The sequence below is a fragment of the Haemaphysalis longicornis genome, unplaced genomic scaffold (genome assembly GCF_048455015.1).
Source record: "Haemaphysalis longicornis isolate Haplotype H1 unplaced genomic scaffold, Haemaphysalis longicornis Haplotype H1 scaffold_7, whole genome shotgun sequence".
NCBI lineage: Eukaryota > Metazoa > Arthropoda > Arachnida > Ixodida > Ixodidae > Haemaphysalis > Haemaphysalis longicornis.
Window position 1 is genome coordinate 67,948,930 of NW_027526422.1, and position 26,026 is coordinate 67,974,955.

The 26,026-nt window shown below is 46.4% G+C and overlaps 1 long non-coding RNA gene across 1 annotated transcript in view; it reads right to left on the reverse strand.

Annotated features, from left to right (window-relative positions):
* Window positions 1-19,054, reverse strand: part of LOC144144429 (uncharacterized) — a 41,743-nt gene extending 22,689 nt beyond the window's left edge. The window contains exons 1-2 of the long non-coding RNA XR_013317255.1: window positions 18,728-19,054; window positions 2,102-2,224 (exon numbers count right to left, since the gene is read on the reverse strand). This is a non-coding gene — a long non-coding RNA (uncharacterized LOC144144429). The remainder of the gene's footprint in view (window positions 1-2,101; window positions 2,225-18,727) is intronic.
* Between the last annotated feature and the right edge of the window lie 6,972 nt (window positions 19,055-26,026).

A 26,026-nucleotide genomic window follows, 5' to 3' on the forward strand; every position in this document is an offset into this window, starting at 1 on the left:
CAATAATACAGATGTATAAGAAAGCTTTTGGCATTGTCATTGCTGGTCGGTCCCCTGGCAGCAACAGCATGTATTTTCGGGCGTTGAAATTTCCAGTTGGGGCGAAATCTACAAGCGGTGGTCAACTCTTTTTCCGTTCTCTGGCCCTTGGAACAGCCTACCAAACTAGAATACTACAAATGAAGTGCTATTTCTGGCAGGTTGATACAGCCTTAGTCAGAAATTGAACTGCGTGATCGAAGACCAAGCGGAATAGGGTGGGGCCTTTTTTCTGGGAACGTCCTGGACTTTCGTTTTCGTTAGCGCCGTTTAATTCCTAAGTCAGAAAGCAAACTCTAGAAAAGAGGTATCACTTTGTTAAGGAGTATTTAAGTAATAATATATGGCGAGAGGTTTTACTTCAATGAAATAAAGAAAAAAGAAGACTCTTTTCTAAGTGGTCATAATACCGGCATCAGAAGCCAAGAGTCGCGGGTACAATACCAGGAACCTCCGAACTGTTAAACGCATTTTGTTTTTCAGAAATGTGATTTTCTTCGTTTGGCCCCGCTGACAGACTGATGGCAATTCTTACACAGCAACGGACACACAGTCAATTGCACACGGCCCCAAACGAGCGCCGAGAAAAAGTAGCCCTATAAAAAAAACTATTGACTGCTGTCACTGTAAAATCATGCATTACGCAATTTACTAGAGCTAGCTTTCGTGACATGTGGCTGTCTAACAAAACGGTGGTCACGGGCCTTTCCGTAAAGGTGGGCTATCCTGCCCATGGCCGGCTTCAGCCAATTTAGCCAACTTTGTACGGAGTCGGTGCTTCGTATGAATTTTTGCGCTAAGCGTTCTGGCACTACGCGCGGTGTATGCCTGCCCCTGAACCTTGGTGACATAGTAATCAAAGTGCAAGTAATCGCACTATCTGCGCGTGAATCGGTGGCATGTATCCAATGTGAGACAGCTCCGTTTCCTTTCACCAGGTCTTCTCTAGGCCCGGCACACATGGGCCCAACAAAACAGTTCAGTCTGTGGAAAATTCGCGGATCCCACGGGTATGTGGAAATCTATGTAAAGCGAAGCTTTCAATATAGTTTACATAGTTATTCATATCAGTGCCCCTGACTGCATAACAGAGTTCAAGTTCAAGTATAGCTCCATCTGAAATGGTTGCACGGACGTCGTGGGATAACCAGGTTCAGACAAGAGTCAGTGTAGCATTTTTGTTTCCCTTGTCACTCCAGGGCATCGTGGTCACGATGCTCGTCGTCTTTCATTGGGGCCACGCGTCGTTGCTATCACTCGCGTTTTCGAGCCAACATACCCAGTATACACTCGCGGTGTTCGCCACGTTCCGGTGCGCAGCTAAGGCGTCCTTCTTCTGCGTGACGCTTGTTTCGGTCCTGGATGTCCTGAATGCTGAAGAAACGCTTTGTTTAAAATTTGAAGTTTGTTTAAACTTTGAAATTGTTTATTTACATGTTCGGTCGTTGCGTTTCACTGTGGTAGTAGTTGTCATCGTCATATGCATCGATATCCTCGTGTTCATCCTGTCAAGCATTATATGCACGGTTGCGGTTGACGAAAGCCCTGGAGTATTTTTTTTTTGCTAAAGCCACTGCGCGATGCGGGGACTAGGAGTTCGCCGCGAGGCACGTGCTCACGAACGCTCCGCATTTTCTTGGTATTTTTCCCTGCAACATCGAACTTACGGCTTATACAACAGCTCCGTTGTTAATAAATAAAATGTCTTTTCTGTATTGAAAATTACGTGCACATCAGGTTAAATTGGTTTGACATTATATAAAATTGATATAAGCACATAATTTTATTCAATTACCTTACGATAGAAGTAAATTATCCCACTGCTGCCTGCAAAACGGGTATATTCTACAACCCCGGAAAAAAGAAATACCACCTCGTGCATCTTCGGTGCAAGAGAATATTTTGTAACTGCTGAGGATTTGATTCCGTCCAAAGAATTTTGTAGACTGCGAACAAGTTTTCAGTTATGAATATTTGTGGCAAACGTAGAAACTAATAGGTGCATTTGTAGCATTATGTTAGCCAGTTTGTGCAGGAATGTGCAATAGTACAAGTTTCTTACATGTAGTGGAAGTAGCAGACGTAGGTTCCGCCGAAGCAGCAGGCGTGTCTTTAAAAGTAGTTGGGGAAGTAACTTCAGTAGTGATAGTAGAAGCGGGTTCGGTAGGGGTAGTAGAACTTTCCTCTAAAAAAGAAGCGCAAGCATTCTGGTCAATATAATACGAAGGCATGTTTGAAGCGATGGTTTGTCTTTGCTACTAAATTTCAGAAGTTTCGTGATAAACAATGAAATTTCACAGACCACACTGGCCTGAACAGTAAAAAGTAACTCCAAGAGTCATGAGATCTGTCTGCTAATTCATAAACACTCTTACACCGCTTCTCAGGTTCCCAAATTTTACGTTTTTGGTGGCATTCCAGAAAGACGTCCGCGTGATTGGCAAACCTGGGGTTCTATTCTCGACTGCACAAATTTTCAGGGAAACTGGAAATTTGCCGGAAGTCTTTTCTGATTGGCGTTCAGTTTCGGTCACGTGCTTCCGGTTTACAAAGCAGTTGTGAGGGCCATCGTCATTTTGACGTTTTATGATTTTTACGGGCACCGGTTCTAATGTTTCTCTTATTTCTCTTTACTGAAAGCGCATGATTCGTTGCAGGCAATGAAAAACTACACTAAATGCACCGGACGTGACAACGTCGGCCTGTGCTTGCAATTCAACAACAATAATGCCTGTAATACACGCCCTCTCTGTGATTGGCTGAGAAGGCCTGGCGTCATTTATACAGTTCGCGGGAACGAACACGTCACACATTGGCAGCTTCAGCCTGCGTAAAAGTGACGTAATGTTACGTAACAGCTTGAAAATGGCGGCTGCTTGAGCCGCGAAATAGGGAAAAAAATTTCCCCGGACCTCGGCGCCGCGAAATGCCCTGGAATTTGCAGCAGGCGCACTTTCGCATGCACGCGGTTTAAAGTATGTTTTCTACCGAAACAAATTATAGTGTCAACTGTTTCCAAGTCAGCGATTGCGGAGCATCCAAATAACGTGCAGTATTTTGCTTTTATGTTTGGTTTTAGTATTTTGCTTTTATGTGCGTGTGTGTGTGTGTGTGTGTGTGTGTGTGTGTGTGTGTGTGTGTGTGTGTGTGTGTGTGTGTGTGAGCGTGCGTGCGTGCGTGTGTGTGTGTGCGTGTGTGCGTGCGTGCGTGCGTGTGTGTGTGTGTGTGTGCGTGCGTGCGTGCGTTCGCGCGCGCGTGTGTGCGTGCGTGTGTGTGTGTTTGTGTGTGTGTGTGTGTGTGTGTGTGTGTGTGTGTGTGTCTGAGAGAGAGTGAGTGAGTGAGTGAGTGAGTGAGTGAGTGAGTGAGTGAGTGAGTGAGTGAGTGAGTGAGTGAGTGAGTGAGTGAGTGAGTGAGTGAGTGAGTGAGTGAGTGAGTGAACTACATTTACCCAGTTTTGCTGGAAATTGCGGTCCCCAGCTTTACCTAAACGACGGCTAGGTATACCTACCCGGGAATCTCCGGAGGCGCCTTAGGCGAAATTCGACTAGTGGCGCAGTGCTGCTGTCGTCGCCTTTGAAAGGGTTCTTTTTTAATCCCTGAAATTTGGCAGTGTCTTTGGCCAGCTTCACCAAAGCAAGCTGGGCGTTTTTATTACTGTTTCGGAGTGCGGTCTTCCATTCAAGATGATCTTTAATTAATAAAGATCTTGTTGGTTGATGTGTGCAACGCCACATTATGAGTAATAGTGTGGCCGACGTCTCACAAGAGGAGCATTAAGTAATTATAGCTCGCGTCGTCATCCCATCGGAGCACGCGCCCAGCGGCCCAGCGACCCAGCGACCGAGCGTCGGGACACAACGTGGTCGTTCCAACACGAGCGTTGGTGCGTCGGCTTCATGCACGAACGCAGCGCAAGGTCTCCTGCGAGCAAAGCCGCGCAAATGCTTTACCGCACAAGACGGCCTCTGTCTTCTGCACTCGTGACTCGCGAATATGGGGCCCTATTTTCGACTTCGTGAATTTCTGTGAATTCGCAATGTTTTTTGCGTAGGCGAAACGTACAGGTGCCATCAAAAGTAATTGGAACCCGGTCTCGTAAATTTACAGGAATTTTTCCTTCCGGAAACTGCCTGGCTGCATTAGTGTGCGTTCAAAGGAGTCCACAGTAATTGGAAAAAGCTTCCTGTAAACCGGGAATTGCTGTCATAAAGAAGGTAAGACAAATATTTTGTGATATTCACAAATACTTGTTCCAATTACTTATGACGGCACCTGTACGGAATCAGTGACGTGTGCACGCATAGCTCTTACGACATGCAGTGTAATTTGACGTGCAGTTGGCAAAATCATAACCAAGCTGTCAGATATGGCGCATAAAAAACGTAGAAACACTTACTGGGCATTGTAGAAATTTGTGAGGCAGCTGACCGGCGCAAGGAATACATTTTTTAAGGTTAAAATTGGCGTCAGCCCCACAACGCGATCAAGTAACGTTGATTTCAAAGCAAGCGAAAGGCATGTGTTAAGCTTAAGAACACAAGACAATTTTTATTCCGTATTTATTTATTCTTTTCAATCACTTTTAGTAACTTAGTTGAGCTCTTGCTTCAATGTTAACTTGCAAGATGTTTGTGCGTTATCTCCTTCCCAGCCGTCATCGCTGTCCCGGTAGCTCCGGCTTCTCTGTTACAAGTTTATGGCGAGATCACAGAAAAAGACGAACGTAACGCGGTAAGGACTTCGAAACGCTACGCCTGGCAATGGCCGAGAGTACTGACGCCACCGATTTCCTTATTCGGCAAGCTCGATCTCAATCATCGCAGTAATGAATAAAGCGCTGTTTTCTTTGTTATTTTTCTCCTGAATTCCATCATGTGACCAACCAGCTTATAGGAGGAGTGTGGATAAGTGCCATATGTTGGGTTCGTTGCAATAGAAAGGCTTGTACTGCCCTCTTAAGTTGCTGTTACGCCAAGCAAATAGAGCTCTTATGTTGCTCTAGCACCAAACAAATAGTTTATATTTTATTGCCAAACATAAAACCAAAATACGGGACGTTATTTTTGTGCTCCGTTGTCGGTGACTTGGAAAAAAATCCAGACTATCATTTCTTTTTACAGGAAAGAGATTTTAAACCACCCGTCATGCTAAACAGCGCTTGTTACAAGTTCGCAGGTATTATACGGCACCCAAAGTCGGTGAATTATTTTGCCTTATTTCACGGCATTTCACCCGCAATTCGCGAGCTGTTACGTAAAATCATGTTACTTTTACTCAGGTGGAAGGTGGAAGTTACCAATGTCTGACGTATACGATCCAGAAACCTGTTTAATAACATCACGTCTTATTAGCCAATCGCAGACAGGGCATGGCCCACAATCCATATTCTTGTCGAATAGAAAAATCAGGCCTACATTGTCATGTCTGTTGCATTTCGTCTAGCTTTTCAATGCCAGCCAAGAATTATGTAGCGAGAAAAAAGAAAACTTTACAACTGGGACCAATAAACGTCACGAAACGTCAAAATGATGAAAGCGCACGCAGCCACTTCGTCAGCCGGAAGCAAGTGACAAAAATAAAAGCCAATAACACAAAGCTTTCAGCTAATTCACGAATTCGCGGAGACTTCACGCAACCTGCTGGAGAGAACGAAGACAGAAGCACTCGCCACTGGCACCCTGGACCTAGAATTTTACACATGAACTCCACCCCTTTCTATCCTTATCGTCTTCACCTCTTCCTTTTCATTGCACGGCACTTTAGGGGCCCCGCCCGTCATCGTAACTCGTGCGCGGTCACGCTATCTAGCCACCGAAGTATCGCGATGTCACGCACCCGAACAGAGTCCCACAGTGACACGCTCAGAGACTTCCAAGAGATACCTGCTTGTCCCTCGGTTCAGCCTTCCGGACAAAAGTTAAAAGGACACTTGAACAAAAGGTTCATATACGCAGAACCATTCGAAACTCCGGGAACCGTAGGGATTTGTCATACATGCCCCTTATATAACGCAAAGAAAAGTGCGGGCATTTTCGAGGCAAAATATATGTGATTGACTGGCAGCCCCGCGTCCATTCAGTTAGTAATGTTCAATGGGTTGGTTTTAGATGCGAAAGCATCTTATGGTCTCGGCATGTCCCGCGTCGGCGTCCGCACTCACACTGCTCATGCGCAACTCTCCTCCTTACACTCACAGCTGCGCGATACTACACTATAAAAAAAAGAAATAGCTAGCGGCGCCCGGTTTCGATCCCACGACTCTCTGGCCGCAGCGGGAGGTACGCGGCGCTCTTCCCACTACGCTACAAATCCCTTTTTTTTATTGCCATATTGTTACACAGCACGTGAACCAAAGAAAGAAAACACAACAATGATAAAAACTGCTAGCCGAAACCCCGCTAGCAGAAAACGGCTAAAATTGATTGAGGTCCGTTAGAGCCTCCATCACGGACAGCCACTCCGGAGGGTCCGGTTGAGCCCTCCAGACTTCGATCATAATTCGCATAGAATCAGCAAAATACCCTTTCGAGCGTTTAGCATCAATGTCACGATGACGAATCGCCATACTAGACTTCCAAATGCCGTGCAGGGCCAGGACCATGACGAGGTCGTATGGTACCCCATTGTCACTCTCAATGGGAAGAAACCTGATCCCATGTGCGTCCAGGGGGAAGTCCTTTTTCAAGGTCCGCTGAAGCACGTCCCAGAAAAAAACTCCGTCCCAACACTCGAGGAACACATGTTCTACTGTCTCGGGTTTTTTACACGGGTAGCAGTCAACCCCCCATGGAATGTACAAACCCTTCTGTTTCTGCCACGTTTTTACTGGAAGCACGCACACGTGAAGTTTAAAAAAGAAAGACGTCACCCAAAGCGGCACTACCATACGTTTTACACGTTTCAGCACGTCCTGCCCAGGCCCTGCACGATACATTGTCCTGTACAATGGCACAAGTAGCACAAAGTCAACCAAATCACGGTACAACTTTTTCCGCGTAACGCTTGATAAGTACTCTAAACTGAAACGTGCACGCAAAAACTGGGTCGCTTGAACCACTTCACGGAAGTAGCCCTTGATTGCTCCCACAGAAATATGTGCAGATGTAACAACAAATTCAGGCAATGCCCTGGATAACTTCAGCTGACAATCAGTGCGCAAGAAAGGGTCGTTCACATCACGAAAGAACAAAAAGCGATTGGCCACTTGCCGCAAAAACAAATGGGACAAAGAAAGGCCCCCCTCACGCACGCACCGGTAGAGGTTCGTGCGGCTTGTTCTTTCCCAGGCCGATTCCCAGATAAGTACTGCGAACACCCGGTGCAAGGCCTGTACATTCGCCCGCGAACAATGCAGCACCTGAAGCACATACCATATTTTGCTCATTAGAAAGACGTTGCACACTGATGCCCGTGCGAACATGGACAGGCCAGCGCCTTTCCATTTCTCTGCTTTTTCGCGTAGTTCAGCAGTCTGTCTGCGCCAATAGGGGTCTGTATCTTCATAATAATCTAGGGGCACTCCCAAGTACTTAGCTGGCGTCGTCTGCCAGCTGATACATTCGAACACACTTGGCGTACAATCCCAGTCCCCGTGCCAGAACCCCAAGCTTTTTTCCAATTGACTCCGCTGGCACTATATTTACAAAACCTTTTCAAGATGTTTAAAGCAACACGTATGCTGCTCCTGTCGACGCAACAAATGGCTATGTCGTCAGCATAGGCGAGCACTCGCACTTCAGAGGACTCTAACCGAAAACCGTCGATTCTCTCACTTCTTATGGTACTTAAACAAAGAGCCTACATGTAGAAACAAAAAAGCAACGGTGACAATGGACACCCTGACGCACAGCTCGTTGAACTTGAATGGATTTGCTTACCGTTTTGTTTAGAACAAGGTGAGTACAACACCCATTGTACGCCATGCGCACTCCGTCGCGAACAACACAACCTACGTTCACATGCTGTAGCATATCTAAAAGAAGCTCATGGGATACTTGGTCAAATGCTTTTGCCAGGTCTATCTGTAGCATGGCCAAAGCACCCTGCATACTGTCACAGCATTCGAGAACACTTCTGGCAGTATGAGTATTTGTCACTATTGACCGCCCCTTTATTCCGCGCGTTTGGTGCGGTCCCACAATATCTTTTATTACAGTCTGCAAACGACTAGCTAATATTTTCATTAACACCTTGTAATCGACGTTTGTCAAACTGATGGGGCGATACGCGGAGATATGCCTCAGTTTGTTTTCGTCCTCTGATTTGGGTATAAACACTGTATGTGACACAAGAAAGGAAGGTGGTAGCACTCCTGTTTTGTACGACTCGGCGTAGACGTTCCGTAGAACAGGGCTAATGTCATCCTTAAACTTTTTATAAAAAGCTGCGGTCAGTCCATCAGGACCCGGCGTCTTCCCTGGGCTCAGCTCGTCAATAGCCCTCCTTACTTCGTCGACTGTAATATCACTTTCTATGCTTGCTGTTTTTTCTTCGCTCAGGCGTGGCAACAAACACATAAACTCGTTTTCAAACTGCACTGCATCAATAGACTGACGAGCAAACAACTTCTCATAGTAGTCACAGAAGCTACGTTCGATGCTTGCCTGGTCGTTACACAGTGCGCCATCATGTTCGATTTCCACTATCATGTTTTTATGTGCATATTTTTTCTCAGAGCTGAGCGCCCTTTTAGTCGGCGCTTCACCAATCAGGAACCGTTCAGCTCTCGCGCGTACAAACGCGCCATGATACTTCTCTTTATCCAATTCCTCGAGCTGCGGCTTCAGTGTTTGAATATCATCCTTGAACGCCCCGAGCGACTTGCATTCTTCCTTGACACAAACCTCAAGGCTACTTCGTAGCTGAGCTTCTTTACGTTTGCCCTCCTTGTTAAATGCGCCCGATCTTTCCAGGGCTTTCATTTTTACCTCTTGTTTAAAAAGCTCCCATTTAAAGATAATGTTCGTGTCGCCTTCGCCGCTAAAAATATTTTGTCCGCATGTGGTAACTGCCTCCGCAAATACTTCGTCTTCCAGTAACTTATTATTCATTTCCCACAAGCCCCAACAAAATGCCTTTTCCACTTTGCGATCCTGGCTAACGGTAATGATACGAGGCAGTGATCGCTAAACGAGACAGAAGTCACTTTATAATTTTCACACTGCGGCAGAAGATCAAGAGATAAATACACCCTATCTAGTCACGCGTGGCTATTGCCTTGGAAGTGTGTATATCAAACGGAACCAGCATTACTGATGCTATCACCTACATCTTCCAGTGCAAAGTCGGCGACTATATCGCTTAGCACAACCGTACTTCCGTCCCTAAAAGTGGACGAGCTACTTTTGTCGCGTGCGGAACACACGCAGTTAAAGTCACCCATTAAAATAACTAGCCTTTCTATATTACACCACTTACGGATTACCTCAAAAAACAATTTCCTTTCGGCGACTTTGGTGCGGGCGTATACAAAAATAACGCGCCATTCATTTGAACTAAACTCGAAGTCACATACAACAAACCGTCCTGACTCCGACGCGGTGACGGTCTTTGCTGTCGCCCCTACACTTCGCCGTATTAGGAGCGCACAACCCCCAGATAAACCCACCGCGTGCGAGACACAGACGTCGTAGCGCGACATAAATGGCCGCACCATACGGTCCGTCTGATCCTCCCTCTCAACCTTCGTCTCTTGCAAAGCAACTTTGTCTAGATCCTCATCTGTCACGAGACGGTACAACTGGTTTTGACGCCTTCTATAAGCAAGCTCCCTGACATTAAGCGTGGCTATGCGCATAGGCTTGCCTTGATAAACCATATTATATGAAGAATCAGACTTCTCGCGCAACAATTACATTCAACCCATCAAAAAAGTACATTTTGCACACTCTGAACATTCCATACACACCCCCAAACACCCCCCCCCCCCCAAAAAAAAACACACACACTATACCCCTGGAACCGCCCTTCTGTCACGGACTCTAGGGCCACCCATCCCGTCCCGCGTAACGCCCACCCCGCCCGCGCAGCCTGCATCAACGCCCTCCGGAACAGTAAACGCCACCACGAAATTAATATTCACACCCACGCAAGCATAGGTCATCCACTAGTTGGCGCCGCATGGACATCACCTGATCTCCCCTCCATCCAAGGCAAACGAACCCTTTATATTCCATGTGCTACCATCCTGGAAGCGGAACTCCATGCCAGCATTTAAGCCACCGACTTCCTCATGTTCGACTTCCCTCCTCGGTCCCTTCACAAATACGCATCCTGACGGACTCATTCGAAGCTCTAAAGATTCTAAAAAGTCCCACATCCACCAATCCCATTGCCAACAAAATCCTGAATCGGATCTCCATCCTAAAATCTAGCACCATCCACCTTCGCATCGACTGGTCGCCTGGACACGAGGAGTCATACCCGGGGAACCAGGCAGCCCACTCAGCTGCACGGCAGTGTATAACCTCCAGTCCTCCGCTGCTAGCCGACTTGGCTCCTTCGCCTCCTGAGTCATGACCGGCAGCCATACAGATTCTACGGTACAAAAAAACGACCACCTCAAGACCCTCACTCCAACCGGCTTTTTATCGGCTCTGGCCCCGCTCCCAAGATCAGCCGAAATTTTTATGAACAAATATTTTGCCAATGCTAGCTTAACCCCAGAGACATTCCGTAAATGGTACACCCTATCCCTGCCGCCTCGATGTCCCTTCTGCGCCTCCCTCACACCCGCCAATCTCCAGCACCTAATTTGGCACTGTCCGAAATTTACGCGTTACAGAACCTTCAAACCTCCTCCAAATGCCTCCTCCTCATACATCGGCCCTCGAACACTAGAACCCTCCACGCTGAATATAATTGCGCCCTACTCTCTAGGAAGCGGTCTAGCGCGAGCAGTTTAGAGTTGTGAGCCTGCTCTCCTCACCCCACGTGGACTCTTCCGCCTTCGTAAAGATCCAACCAGCTTCAACTTGAATGGTTTATTTGCAAGATGTCCAAAGCTACGAACATCCCCCCCCCCCCTCTACTCCAGCTTTCCCCACTTGACCTAGCGTCTTCCTGATGTAATAAAGGCTATCTCCTCCTTACTGCAGGTTTTCACAGCGAAGCTGCTGAGCAAATCGTTTGTGTATGGTGTCCGTAGTTTTTATTGTTGTTGTTGTTGTTGTTGTTGTTGTTCCTGGTGACTTGGCACATACCCACGTGGGGGATTGGCAAGGAATCGGGGGTGAGGAGGGCTAATGCGCCGCTTAAAACACCGAAACAATATCCCCAGGCCTTTTCTCTTCCCTCCTTTGTTAATAAATCACCGAAACATTATGAACCGGGCGATTTGTACGCCGAAAAAAAAATAATTGGTTGAAAGTTGAAAGTAGAGTTTGGGATAGAACAAATGAGCTTTTTGGGCCGCAAAAAGTACATTCAAGAATCAAAGCTAACTGGGGAGGTGCCTCATCTCAGAAACGTGTGCATGAATGGCAGCAGCCACCCCTCGGTGACAATATCCCAGAGATGTGGCCCCCAAAAATAGTAGTACGGGCATGGAAATAGGAATACTCATTCGTCGCAATTGCATGACAAGATGACGTTGCCTCATCAGTGAAAAACAGCGACAATGCAATAGGAAGTGCTTTAAAGTCTTCTGATCACCGCAGACAGCACATCTGAAGGAAGGGGAGAAACCAGTCTGGTGCATATAAAAGTTGAGTTAGGGGACTCGACATCTGAAGCTTGTTAATCTGACCTCGAATTGACGAGATTAACCCAGCGCTCGTGCACGCGTGCCTCGAGCGTACGTTCGTCAAGCCAAGCATACCCACTTAGGGAGATTGGCCAACACTGGCCCCATAAAAACTCCAGCGTTGGTCGTATCGTAATACCACTTGCTCGGAACGAGAAATACGCGTCATAGAGCACGCCCCTCGTTCGTTCATCCTCGTGTCGTCGTGCACATGTGCTCTGTACCATAGAAGAGCTGCGACTTGAATGTCGAAGCTGCTTTAAATGATCATTGACTTCGCATGGCCCGGCCGCGGATAGTTCGCACGGCCGGGAGGAGGAGGATGAGGCCGCGCTTCGAGAGGCTCGGTGTACGAAGCATCCGCGTGAGACAATACATCGCGCTTGCCAAATGGCATAAGAAAACGTCGACAATAAACGGCGAGCTCACGCTGGCCTTGCTCAACATAAGGTCATTGAAATGCCATGTCACCGACGCCAACCACGACATTACAATGATACTAAAACCAGAGAGCATTGAAGGACTCTGCTAAAACTCAACTTTGTGTCCGTGAATGATCAACTACAACAGCTTCACCATTGAAGTCTTGCGCATGGATGGGCGCTTCCTGAATTCTTTCTAGTAGCGCCGCATGACAGCGCTACTGTTGTGCGTAAAGCAAACAGATTTAAGAAAAAAATGTGCTTGGATACTCGTCTAATTACGACTTCTGTATCTGAGTGTTCAAATTGATTTCACTATGTTCAAGGAAGACCAGGACCAAAAGCTGTTGAAACCGCTTGTAAGCCCTGCATGTCCTTAACACCCATTTTTTAGTCGAGGGTCACAATCATTGGCAAGATCTATAACTAATCAGCCTGAATACTCGAGCCGTCGTGACGTTAAAAAATAGTGCTCGTCAAAAAAATTGATACTTTGGGTTTGGTTCCTATTAAAACCATACTGTACCCACTTTTAAAATCTCAACAACTGTTCCGAGCATTATTCGTCCTGCTTTTCATCTTCTTGGCGGCGTCGACCTTTTAGTGTGCCATCTCTCGTTTACAACACCACAGAAAATAATGTAATGTCTTCAGATTAACAAACTTAACGACACCAAGCACAAATGTTGGTTATTAGGATGATATGGTGAGCGTACACACACACAAGCACATACACGCACACATCCACGCACGCGCTTGCGCTTGCGCGTGCACACGCACACATACAGAAACATTATTCAATTAAAGCGGTGTTGACGTCCCACGTGCTTTGCAAGGCCTTCGTACGGGCCACCCGCTTCTCCCTGTTAAAATCCTCATCCACATTCCATTTAAGCCGCCATATTCCCGTCAATAAAAGAGGGTGTAGTTAACTGTGACAAAAAAGTCTTGTTACTTTTCATTAATTAAATGGAGCCACCGTCTTCTTGAATACTTCTGACAGCTTAAACATTACTTACTATGACAGCTGAAACAAAGGTTATTCATCTATATTTATCTGACATTTTTCTGTGCATGAACTCGTGTTTTTTTATTAGACATGTTCAAGGGCGCCTTTATTTAGGTCCAATGGTACACTAATCAGGTTGCCTTCTGATTAACTAATCAAACAAGCCGTGCAAACATTTCAAACACATATTCCGCACTCGATAATTTTCCTTATTCTAACAGCGCGAAAACCCGGCCAGACCGCCGGCAGAGAAAGGGTCAGCAACCAGTCGCGGTTTTTTTCTGTTCGCATTTTAGAATACCAGCTATATAGTGAACCTACTCTTTCCGGATACGTTTCTTGAAGATAACTTTCTCCTTGCATCATGCCAACCCGGTGTAATTAAATTATTGTCTTCCGAGATGCAGACCCTTTTCGCCTCGTGGATGGCAGTTTTCTTACTGGCTACTTTTTGGATCCCTGAAAAGCACTAAATCTTGCCTTCCATGAACTAATTTGCATGGAGATTCGAAAATAAATGTTCACTGTTATATTCTGACTTAGATTGACAATGTGCTTTTAACCAGTCAGTTTTTAATCGGTAGATATTTAGACTCCACTTACTGCTCAATCACCTCTGGAGTGCACGAATAATTAATACGCAGCCATCTTTTATTTCCGACGGTATAAGTGTGCTGGAAGCTTCTGTGCACAATATTGTACGCTGATAACTTGAAAGAGCAACATGGAAGTAAGCCCACACAACCCTCCCCTTATCTTGGGATAATTAAAAATGGTAATCAGTCCCTTCGGTAACTACGACGTCACTTCTTTATAGCACCTTCAGGTTTAAAATTGCTAATTCACAAAACGCAATTCATCTTAAACAGCGTGGCCTTAATTTTACTAATAAACTAATATTTGTAAAAAACCGCAGTGGAAGCTTGATCTGAGCTTATTACTCTCGCACGTGTAGGGTCGAATCCAGAAGGCTGATACAGTTGAACCTCGATTTAATGAAGTCACCGGCACCCACAAAATATTTCGTTAAATCGTGAACTTCGTAAAATCGACAGAACGGCAAATTTCGTTAGAGAGAATGACAAATATATTGCCTCGAGAAAAAGCTTGTGATTTTCGCCTGCGCGCCCTTTGGAAGCAGCGTGAGCACACACTTCTCGTAGCTAGCCAGTGAAGTCAACGCGTCCTCAGCTTCCTCGTGGACCCCAGAAAACCGCCTCAGAAGGTCGACGACTTCCATCACCTTGCTTCGAGTGGGCACGGCAGGTTCGACAGTATCCGGATCATTCGCATCTTCCGGCTCCGCTTGTACGCTGGAAACAAGTTGCTCTCTCCTCGCCGTCGAGAACTTCTGTTGTGTCAGTGTGCACGTCTGCGTCGGCGTTCGCGAAGTCGTCAAAGTTCTGATGTGAAGCCACCTCGTCACGGCGACGAAGCTTTTCCCAAAAATTGGGCGATGCCTCTTCCTTCGTAAAAGCATTAAAGTTCGTAAAAGTTCGTAAAAAGTTCGTAAAATCATTAATCCTGTGGGCGACTGCGCGGGGAATCCGAATTTGTTCGTTAAATCGGGAAATTCGTAAAATATGGTTGCGTAAAATTGATCTCCAACTGTATTTAATCTAACCGGCCTTTCTTTGCGCAGAGAAATGACCTTACTAAATATCCTGAGCAAAATATACGATCTTAATCTCTTTCTGAAAAAAAAAGCCATGTACTTTCCAGAACGCCTTAGACACTACCCCGCACCAATATAAAGGTTTAGCTTAGCGTGTTACCGTGTTACCGTATCGTTTCCTGTTGCACCGGCACCCTACCACGCATGTGCGCGCGGGCACGGCGAAGTGGAGCGCCCGTCCACAGAACTAAGCCACCTTACTGGAACAAGTGCACACATGACCTGTCGGGTCCCGTAGAACGGAAACGGTACTGGTTGTTTTCCCGAGAGATCAGACTGGTGTATCCCGTCGACATGTTTGATTTTGACGAAAATGTTATACAGTGAACTCCCGTTAAGACGAACTCGGTTAAGACGTATTTTCCCTTATGCCGAAGATCGCGGGAACATTCGTTTGGTTTTCCGAACAGCCTTGCACGTATTCTTCGGTTAAGACGAACAACTTCCGGAGTGACCACCATTGCTGGCGATTGTAGGCAGCGAACATGGCAGTCTGCTGGTGCGGCGGGGCATTCCCGCGACCAGCGGGAAAGAAAAGTAAAAGAAAACACAGTGCGAAGCGAATTCGCGGCAAGGAGGAAGGGAGAGAGCGAGAAAAAAATACACGTGGCTAAAGCTACCACTTCTGGAGCCATACCAGTTTATGTGGTTCAGACGGTTTAATTTGAAAAGCACTCTACTGCAGCTAGATAACGCATTGGGGTATATTTTGAAGGCCAATTAAAAACAAGGAAAGCTTGGATTTTTTTCGCACTTTTGCAAATTAAACCCAAGGTTGCTCTTTATCACCTACGTCAAAAGCTTGTTGCATTGTTCTTGTTGTTTTGCAACTACAAAGCGCCAAAAATGGCGTTGTTAACAGTATTGCCGTGACATACTCCAATAATTTGTAAGAAGCTTATGAGCGCAAGGTAAGTCGAGAAATGGCCGTTACAAAGAGAAAATCATTCAATAAACATTGCGGTAAGTATGCTTTTTTGAAATTGAATGTGTATCGAGTGCATTGCACCTATATCTCATCTTGAAGCTCTTGCTTCCGAGCCCATGTTTAGTCCTGTATATAATAATCCACTGCTCACGTTTCAACCGCGCGATTTGAGAACTGGCGAAATTTTTTTAAACCGCTGGGCTTTAAATGATTTCAGTAACATTTTGGATGAAACACAATGGAGCCATGGGGTGATGCGAAAATGCCTTTTGTTACATTTTCAAACTTTTTGTTGCTTTTTGGTTCTTTTTGTTGAAACTATATGCATTTCAACTGTATGATCTGGTACTCGCGCTCTCTTCAAACTTTGGAGATAGCACCCATGTGCAATAGCACCCGTGTGCACCATTTGCTACTGCAAAGGACATTAGCACCGACGAGGCCATACGTCATTACTGTCCTTCTTTTGAGCATGAAGCAGGAGGGCATAGAGGCTGATCCGAGTGGTCAATAACGGGTTAGCGGCAACCAAAGCGTTTTAGATGCTAACAATACCAGGGTGGCAGCTGTCTGGTGACCTTCAAGACAGGCCAAAATGTACGTGCTGGTTAGTCGGCTCAAGTGGGTCTTTTGTTCCGATATCCAGATCTTTCACGCTACAAGGCAATTTTTTTATGCCGTCTCCAGCAATCAGCACAAACCACGCGCTCCTCACTACTCTTGGGGAATTGAGCCTCCTGGGGCTCGTCGTTGCGCTTGAATCGCAGCAGGCGGTGATCATGACTCTTCCTACCTGAGCGGTTTTTTCATGCCGCCTCCTGCTATCGCTCACAGTGGCTAAGGTCATGATTATATGTTTTGTTTGATATTTCTAGTTTTACTGCGAATTATGCGATCATATCTTGTTAAAATTAGGCAGGAAGTTCAGCCGCCGTGCATCAGTACCTGTTCATTTTCGCCGGAACGCATCTTACCATCTCGGTATATGCTAGTGGGCCTGTAAAGCGTGCGCACAAAACAGTGAACAGTGCATGAAAAGCTGCATCCATAAGAGCGAGTGCGTTAGCTTGAACTATCCACCTGGGGTGCTTTCTTACATCTTGTTAAAATGCTCGGTACTTTGGTAACCCTTAATTTCAACAAGGCATGCTCACCACAATGTTTCTTGAATGATTTTATTTTTGTACCAGCCATTTCTCTCTCTCTGCATTGCGGTCGTAAGCTTCTTACAAACCACTTGAGTATGTCACCGTAATACTGCTAACAAAGCCATTTTATGGCGCTTTGTAGCTGCAAAATAACGAAAATATTACTATATATTTTTGATGTAGGCGATAGAGAGCAACCATGGCTTTAATTCGTGAAAGTTTGAAAAATATTGACGATGACCTTTTTTTTAATTTGCTTTAAAAATATACCAAAGTGCGCTACCTAGCTGCAGTAGAGTGCTTTTTTTTATTGAACCTTCTTTACCTCATGAAGTAATAGTGGCGCGAAAATTGAAAAGGAATAGAAGAATAACGCTCAAAAATTTGAGCTACGTAGCTTGCTAAGGTGGAGAGGAAAATGGCCCCCATTTGGGAAATTCGAGATAATTTTCAATTTGGAAATTTTTATTAATAAAACGTCGCTCTGCTCGCCAAACAAGGATACGGTAAATCAATTGGGAGTACGCAAAGTCTTTACATAAAAAAAAAACTAGGGCGATAGCTGCAGTAGTTTTTGTTTTACAGTGGTAGAAGATTCATATTTTCCGCGAGCTGCTCAGCGCGCCAAGCGATGCGCGCGCATTTAGATTTGCGGCTAAAGCTAGTTTCTTTCTTAGTAACTAACTTTTCTTGCTCACAGTGTATTTGCGTATATTCTATAATTTCTGCAAGCTTCATCTGCTATCCATAGCACAATTGCGTAGAAGACCGGTTTCACGGAAGCCTCCAACCAAGCGGGAGTAAGTTACCGCGAAGAGAAAATTTTACATCCCATTGGAATGTGACTGTAATGTTACCGAGGAAAGCATTACTGCTTGCTTAGACATTTCGCAGTTGAAAAAAATCTCCATCATGCCGAATGTTATGTTCCAACGGCAAAGTTTCTGAGAAAGCTGTAGGACTGCATTTTAACCGTGCGGCTGAATTCAGACAGGTATCAAATTTTCACTTGACAACCTAACTTTATGTACTGGGTAACCTCTGATCCCTTCCTTGTGTTGCATGTAAGCCGGATGTTTCTTATAGAATACCTATTTTTCGTTGGGTGCTATTTATTTTTACGGCTGCCCGAAGCACTGAAAATACTCAAGCAATTATAAATGCATGAAAAAATATATATTAGAAATGACTACAAAGTAGTGAATGACTAAATAAACTATACAATTTTCAGGCGCCAAATATTTAGAGAATGGACTAAAAGGACAGAGGCATGCGCTACAGACATGCGCTACAGACATGCGCTAGAGACAGAGACACTTCCGTCCTTTTCGTACCCTGTCTAAATATGCGGCGCTTGAAAATAATTAACGGATTAAAAACTAGCTAGAACCCACACGTTGACTAAATAAACCTCTTTGTGTTGGAAACTACCCGCACGTCTGAGCAAGTTGGCCATTCATTAGACAAACACCGCCAAAACAGATATTTCTGTTTCTTATTTAGTTGTAAAAGGGTTCCCTGACACTGCTGTCTGTCAAGAAAGTCAATTATAAAATCCCTGAATTACAGAAATCTCTTCTGTATTTTCGGTGCAAGTGAATATGTCAGAGGTGTTCAGGATTAGTTTCAGCACAGATCATTTTTTGTCTGGTAACGAGCTTTCAGTGGGGAAGCTTTGTCCCAAACGTAGAAAAAAATTAATATGTTTTTCGCTGTACTGCGATCAGTTATTACAACAAGATTCAAAGTCCCATGTTTCTTACCTATAGTGGGATGGTGAGAAGTAGCATCGGCCGAAGTAGCGGACCGGTTGTCTGAAGAAGGTGACGACGCATGTACAGTACCAACAGCAGAAGCAGTTTCAACGGGCGTAGTCAAACTTGTCTTTAGAAAGACAGCGATGAGTATTGTGGTCCACATTGTACGAAAGCGCACTTGAAGGGATGAGTTGGCTTTAGTACTAAGAAGCAGGGAGCTCGCAATGGGCAATAAATGTGCCCTAACCTCACTTACGTGAGCAGAAAAATCACAGCTTCCGTGGGTCAACTAGATTGGCTAAATCTCTGTCGACATATTTTGGCTTCGGTTGTTGTGCGTAGCGTCTTGTGAAAAGAAAAAGGCACTAGAAGTTGTTTAAGTTTGATATGTTTCACCACCCCAAAAACGCGAAATGCTAGCTGCCGTCAGTAGCGCGCTTACACACAAAAAATCACGCCCTTTAAAGGTAGCAACAAAAGTTTTGGTATTCGTTTAGAAAAGCGAATAAAGTTCGGGGTGCCAACAAAACAAAAAACAAAGGGCAAAAGGAGCGACGAAAAACTGTGCTCGGAAGACCATGAATTCAACCTATATTGCTGATCTCGAGATCACTACTATTGGGATGTCAGCGGACCTGTGCGAAGAACGGCAAACTCAAAATGTTGCCTTCAACGGAAACACTGCGTGTCCGACCATTATAAGAGCAGCGTTATCTCTGGCCTACTGGTTGCAGCGCAACATTTTTGGGTCTGCAGTCGTATAGTAGTATGATTAGGGCAGGAATAATTGTAAAATTTTGTGTAGGTGGGTGACCTAGCTGTAGTTTAGTTGCTGAGTGCTTGTAGACGTTGGCCTGTTTTTTATTAAGGGAAAACAGTAGCCACGGCAATTTTAGAGCTTGATGCAGTACTACACATGGTACTGCAGGTGGTAATGGAGACCTGTGAATTGGCTATAATTCCGTCTGACTTAATAAACTGCTTTTATTGCAAACGAAAAAAAAAAACGTAACGTGAAATAATTTTCCAAACTATATTACGAAACTACGGATGGAATGGTTAGGAGGTTTATGGGGAGCCGCTGAATGAGGTTTTACGGTTGCTTTTTATCAACTGGGGAAGCTGGGTGGCCTCACGGCCATGATTGTTTTAATGACTGTGTCTGTGTAAACACCTAGAAAGTTCTACGCGTTTACGAAGGTTTTGGATTGATTATATATGACCTCTTCGAGGAAAAGGTTGCTATACAGCCACGAACGTTTTTATTCATAGAACTGACATTATCGTATGTGACTGAGTTGATTACTGTACATCTGGTTAGTATGTTATTCAAGAGTGATTGCATTGACAAAGTTACAAATAAATCGGTAGGTCTAATAACCGCTTTTGTCATGCCCAAAAGACGGCACACAAAATGACCGACAGATGACCAACGAAACGACTGACGGATATCCTTTAAAGTGACCGACGGCGAAAATCGCAAAAAACAGGTCGCTCAATGGTTGTATCGACGCCAAATTTCTCAAGGAAGCTTGTGTAAACAAGTAAGGTCATAAGTTTAAAAAAGTGCGAAAAACTTGAAAACGCGAAACAAGAACGTATCTCTACTATCACGGCAGCCTTGTGTGTTTAGTAGACTACAGGGGGATCCAGTGAACATGTGGTTGCCTACGATTTAGAAAAGTGGATTACCCTATGTATTGGGGCCTACATAAGTAACTGAAACATGTTAATTAGAGAAATAGCAGTTAGTCCAGTAGCCAAGCACGTTTCCTGAAATGTACGCCTTTCTTGGCGTACAACAATGCCACCGTCATGCAAAATTACTCACACCTGCGATCGTATAGCGCTGACCGAACAGATGGCGCGTGAACCGTGCAAAGACGGGGTATGTCCCATCGGAACGTGGGGCTGACGTTATGCTTTGATCTCTGTGGTCGTCATCCGGTCCGCGGAGGTTGAAGTACATATAGTTTGTCGTTTCTTGTCCCGTAGTAAGCTTCAGCTTTAAGGTTAGACCTACATCGTCGGCTTTAAGGTTAGGCTTTCAATGATAGTAGCGGAAAGAAAAAAAAATGCTTTCTAAGCCTCGTTGATGGCGACGTTGCCCCAAAACACACAACAGGAAAGCCAAGTTTCTCTGACGAAGATGCTCATCGTGGGTGAAGGGAAAGGCTGTTGAAACGCGAAGCTTTCTCTGGTCGGAAGCCAATGTCTTCAAAGTCAGAGTGCAAATAGCTGCGCCCAAAACGCACTGCAGGAAAGCCAACTTACACAATGGTTTTCCACAAGGGCACATAAAGCTCCTCAAAAGAAAATAAATCACCTCCCGTGGTCGGAATACAACCTCAGTGATTCAATTAATCTAGTAAGTAATGCACAATTACCAGCAGCGGGTTGGGATCCCAATCATAATAGCAGTCCTTACTAAAATGAGTTCCGAGACGTGAAGATGACGAAAATGTCGCATTGTCGTGTCGTAGTTTCGTACGGACGAAACTTTGTTCAGAACCTATCCCACATCATGCTCTATAATATAGCGCACATCCCCCGTGCGCCTTCTAACGCATTATACTGCGGTCACGAAGGACCATGCAGGTCAGATACAGCAGCACATATAGCAATACATATAATACATTTCAATGACATAAACAGCGGGAAGATGTAGAAGAGAAATAGATGGTAATTCAACCCGTAAACCCTATTTTCACTCAAACTCTATCTTTACTCTCGCTCACTGCCGAATTAAACCAGCATTCATGGCTACGAAAGGGCCGCGTGTGGATTAGGTGCACCCATCAACCCTTAAAAAACAGTCGTGGGCGTCTGAATTTCCCGCCTGTACCCTCGCAGGTGGCGTGGGATAAACACAATGCATGATGCCTGACATGTTGCATGCACTCTGGAATGAATTTGGGTATTCCTTTGAATATTGCCGCTGTAATATAAACCTGGCGCCCACAAAAATCTGCATATGGTCGGAGAATTGTCTACTAATTCGTAGTATTCTTACGCAATTTGTCTGCACTGTGAGTTCCTTACATCCAGCTTTCGCGATGAGTAGCCAAATACGTTGGGTTATTTTATTGCTTTTTAAGTTTTATTTTGGTTCTCTACACCAATGATGTAAATTTAAATATTTAGAGTGATTAAGTCCCTTTACTTTGCGAATTATGTATTTGTCTGCACATGCAAGGTGTAGAGAAGGATTGGTCAGTTTTCGCGATTTCTTTATTCCCGTGTCCAGTGTTTTTCCCGCGCTTCTTTTATTTAGCCTTTATTTTTTGGCACAGGTCTATAAGATGCATATTTTTGATTTCGTCAGTTCATTATTGTAATTTTTTTTTATTTTTCTGTTTCTGTTTGTCTTTTTGAAATTCCATCTGTTGAAAAAACCTCCCTTTGCTCTATTCCAGTCAAACGCCTGTATAACGAAGCGTATAGGACAACGAAATTGTTCGTTATACACGTCACTTCGTTGTATGCATCGCGCACTTCACTGACTCCCTGTAGAGCAGATAAGCATGCAGAGAAAAAAACATCATATTTAAACTGCAATCGACAAAAAAAAGTCAACAATTATCTTCCGCACACTAGTATGACACACTGAATGCGCAACCACCGCCAACCTGATGCTGTCAAGGTTCACGGCGCGCTGCGGCGAGAGGTCAGGGACCGACGAGATATATACCAGCAGCGTGTCAGATGCTGCTACCCCTCTGCAAGCTCTTAACCACTGCTCTCCTGATCATTTTTGGGGTCCCTTTTCTCTTCGATGGCCTCCACCATATCTTCAGTTGTCAGGTCAGAGCAAACCAGGACATGGTCATCCACCGAGACGCAATCGTCGGCCGTCACAACCGATGCTCCACCGCAGCACGCATTGTGTGTATCGATTCCTGCTGCTCCGTGGCTTATCTGGATGACTCACGGACGTCGTCATACCTATCAGCTGCGCGATACCAGGTGTGCGGCCAGGCGTATTCGTTATCAAACAACAATTCAGCGAGTGGGACTGCATGAATTTCTTCGTTAAATAGGCAAATTCGCTGTAGTGGTCTTCGCTGTAGTGGTCTTCGCTTCACGTGGGTTGTGCGGCCGTCGCAGAGTGCCCATGCATCTCCGGTCGTGTTGGCGCCAAAAAAAGACGGCAGTGTGCGTCTCTGCGTGGACTACCGTCGTCTCAACGACGTAACTGTGAGAGATGCTTATCCTTTTCCTGCCTTAGAATCCATCATTTCCTAGCTTGGTGGTGCACGCGTGTTTACCACTCTAGATTGCTCACGCGGCTTTTTGCAAATTGAAATGCACCCGGATGATATTCCTAAAACAGCCTTCACGTGCTACAGGGGTCTTTTCGAGTTCGTGCGCATGCCGTTTGAGCTGAAGAACTCCCCGAGCTCGTTTCAAAGATTAATGGACATCGTCCTTGACGATGTACGTTATAAGTACGCGATGACCTATAGGGATGACGTCGTCGTTTTTTCGCGTACCTTTGAGGAGCATCTCGTGCATCTTAGAGATGTGCTTGACCGCATGAAACGCGCACGTCTCACCATCAATCCCAAAAAGGTTCAACTGGCGTCAAGCAAGGTTGACTTGCTCGGCTTTGTTATAGACAACGGAGAGCTTCGTCCTAACGGTGCCAAACTGAAGGCAATCACAGAGTATCCTTGCCCGCGTGACGTAAAGAGCTTGCAGCGCTTCTTGGGCGTGATCGCCTTTTACCGTAGCTTCATCCCTCATTGTGCAGAGCTGTCACGTCCGCTCAACCAGCAACTACGCAAAGGCGTGAAATGGCAATGGGAGGAGGCTGAACAGCAAGCTTTTGAAGCACTGTCTCGTGAAATCGCGGAAACAGCGGCTTTAAGGATACCGGACCTTAACAAACAATTTGTTTTGTAGACCGATGCTAGCGACTATGGACTGGGTGCAGTGCTGATGCAGGAGTTTGGGGGCGTTCTCCGTCCGGTCGCATTCGTTAGCCATACGCTCACTCCGGCTGAGCGCAATTACACGGTCACAGAACGTGAGTGTCTAGCAATCGTGTTTGCACTGAAGAAATTTGACATGTATCTAGACGGTGCCTCTTTCACGATTCAGACAGATCACATGGCATTAACGTGGCTGCGGCGTTTGCAGAACCCTGCTGGTCGTCTTGCGCGCTGGGTGCTTGCGCTTCAGCGCTACGATTTTACCGTCCAGCACAGGAAGGGTTCGCAGAACCAAGTCGCTGACGCGCTATCACTTGCGCCCCTGCCGTCATCTTCGGACGCGGAAGCGCCGGCGCTGGTGGCTGCAGTGGATGCTGACGCACGGTGGGGTACGCTGGTGAGCAGGGCAGATCTTCTCACCGCGCAACGTGCCGACGGACTCTGCCGTAAGATCATTGAGCACCTCGGGCCACAGGGCGCTGCTCCCACCAGCAACAGCGGTGAGTTTGATTTATATGTGCTGGCGGAGGACGGTCTCCTGCTGCGGTATGTTCCGCAGGAAGACGACGAAGCTAATTCACCATTCCGCGCTGTTGTACCTCGTAAGCTTCGGAGGGCCTTCGTTCGTTACTTTCATGATTCCGCACTGGCTGGACACAGCTCCGGCAGCAAAACTTATGAGTAGTTATGTCGGACTGTCACGTGGCCGGGGATGAGGCAGGATGTGCTGAGGTATGCCAGGAGCTGTCACGTGTGTCAGACAGCGAAACCCCGAGTTAGTCACCCGCCCGGATTAATGCAGTCTGTTGAGAGTAAGAGTCCCTGGCAAATCGTTGCTTGCGATATCATGGGTCCTTACCCCCGCAGCCCTCGTGGTAATTCATATTTGTTTGTGGTGATGGACCATTTCACAAAGTGGGTAGAGCTGTTCCCACTACGTACCGTCAATACACCGAATGTATGGAGGTGCTTAATGGAAGTGTTTTCGCGCTTTGGGTTCCCCGCACAGCTCATAACGGATGATGCTACGTATTTCACGAGCAAGTTGTTTGAGGACAACTGCCGAGCTGTAGGAGTGAAACACAAACGTACGACCACATATCACCCTCAGGCAAACATAACTGAGCGTGTGAATCGCAATTTCAAGGCAATGTTAATTGCCCACACGGACCAACATAAGGATTGGGACGCTAAGCTGCCTGAGATTGCTGTAGGCGGCCGATGAGGCGGTGCGGCCGAGCCCACGTTTATTTTGGTTGAGTTGGCAGTGCCATGGTCGGAACGAGGCGCATAGAACGAGGGGGCCCTTCCTAGACCGGGTGCTGAGTACTGCGTGTCCTTCGTGCCCTGTTGGCCCATCTGCTGATGATGATGGTCGCGCTGAAGAAGATGATAGCGGCACTACAGGGCTCCCCCCCCTAGCGCGTAGCGCGTTATGAGAAATGCGTGAAAACGATGTACTATGTACAGGTATGTACAATTTGTCCGTAGTCAGGAAGAGAGTCCGTGGGCAGTCAGTGGTCTAGTGGCCGGGGTTGAGTAAAGGGCACGGTCCTGGTCGTCGGCGAGGTAGCGTTCGGGTAAGGGGCAACCTTTGGTGGTCGAGGCTGGGAGTGCGGCCACGGACGCATTGCGGGGTGCGAAGCGGCTGCTTTCATTGATGGTAGAGCGAGCGGCAGGCGTAACTGGAAGGACAGCGACAAGGTGAAGCGTGGTGCAGCAGAATGACGAGCGGAGTGCGGGCTTGACTGTGCTGTCGTGTGAGCTCTGGGGATGTGTTGCTGTCTGGGCAATGTGCGCATGCGCCGTGCGAGACGGAGCAGCGGAGGGCGCCAACGACAAGCGTCTCTCGACCTAGCGGTGGGTCGGGTGTGTGTTGAGAAATAAAGAAGCGCAGGCAGGGGGCGACAGTAGAAGAAGAGGAAGAGGAGGATCGGGGGTGGGCACTGCCTCGCTAATTGACTCCATCACCGTATCGGAAGCCAGACGCTGGTCCTCTTTCGTTACACATTTTCTGGTCCCCTCCGATCCTCCTCTTCCTCTTCTCCTACTGTCGCCCCCTGCCTGCGCTTCTTTATTTCTCAACATACTCCCGCCGCCGCCAAGTTGGTCAGGAGCTAGCTGGCAGCGGCACTGTCAGTGGCGATGTCTGGGCGCCACTACGACCAGTTTTTCGACTTCCATAGCGGCGCATGATTTCTTAGCAGCGATGCTTGTAGGCTGGCTGGGCGATCTAATGGAGCCTTCGGCTGGGTGTCTCGGTGCCGTCGATCTCGGTAAACGGCCTTGTCATTCGAGCGAGGCAGTACAGGTCCATCAGCAAAGGAAGGTCTGGGAGGGCGGGGAACGTTCTTCGCGTACCGTCGTCCGC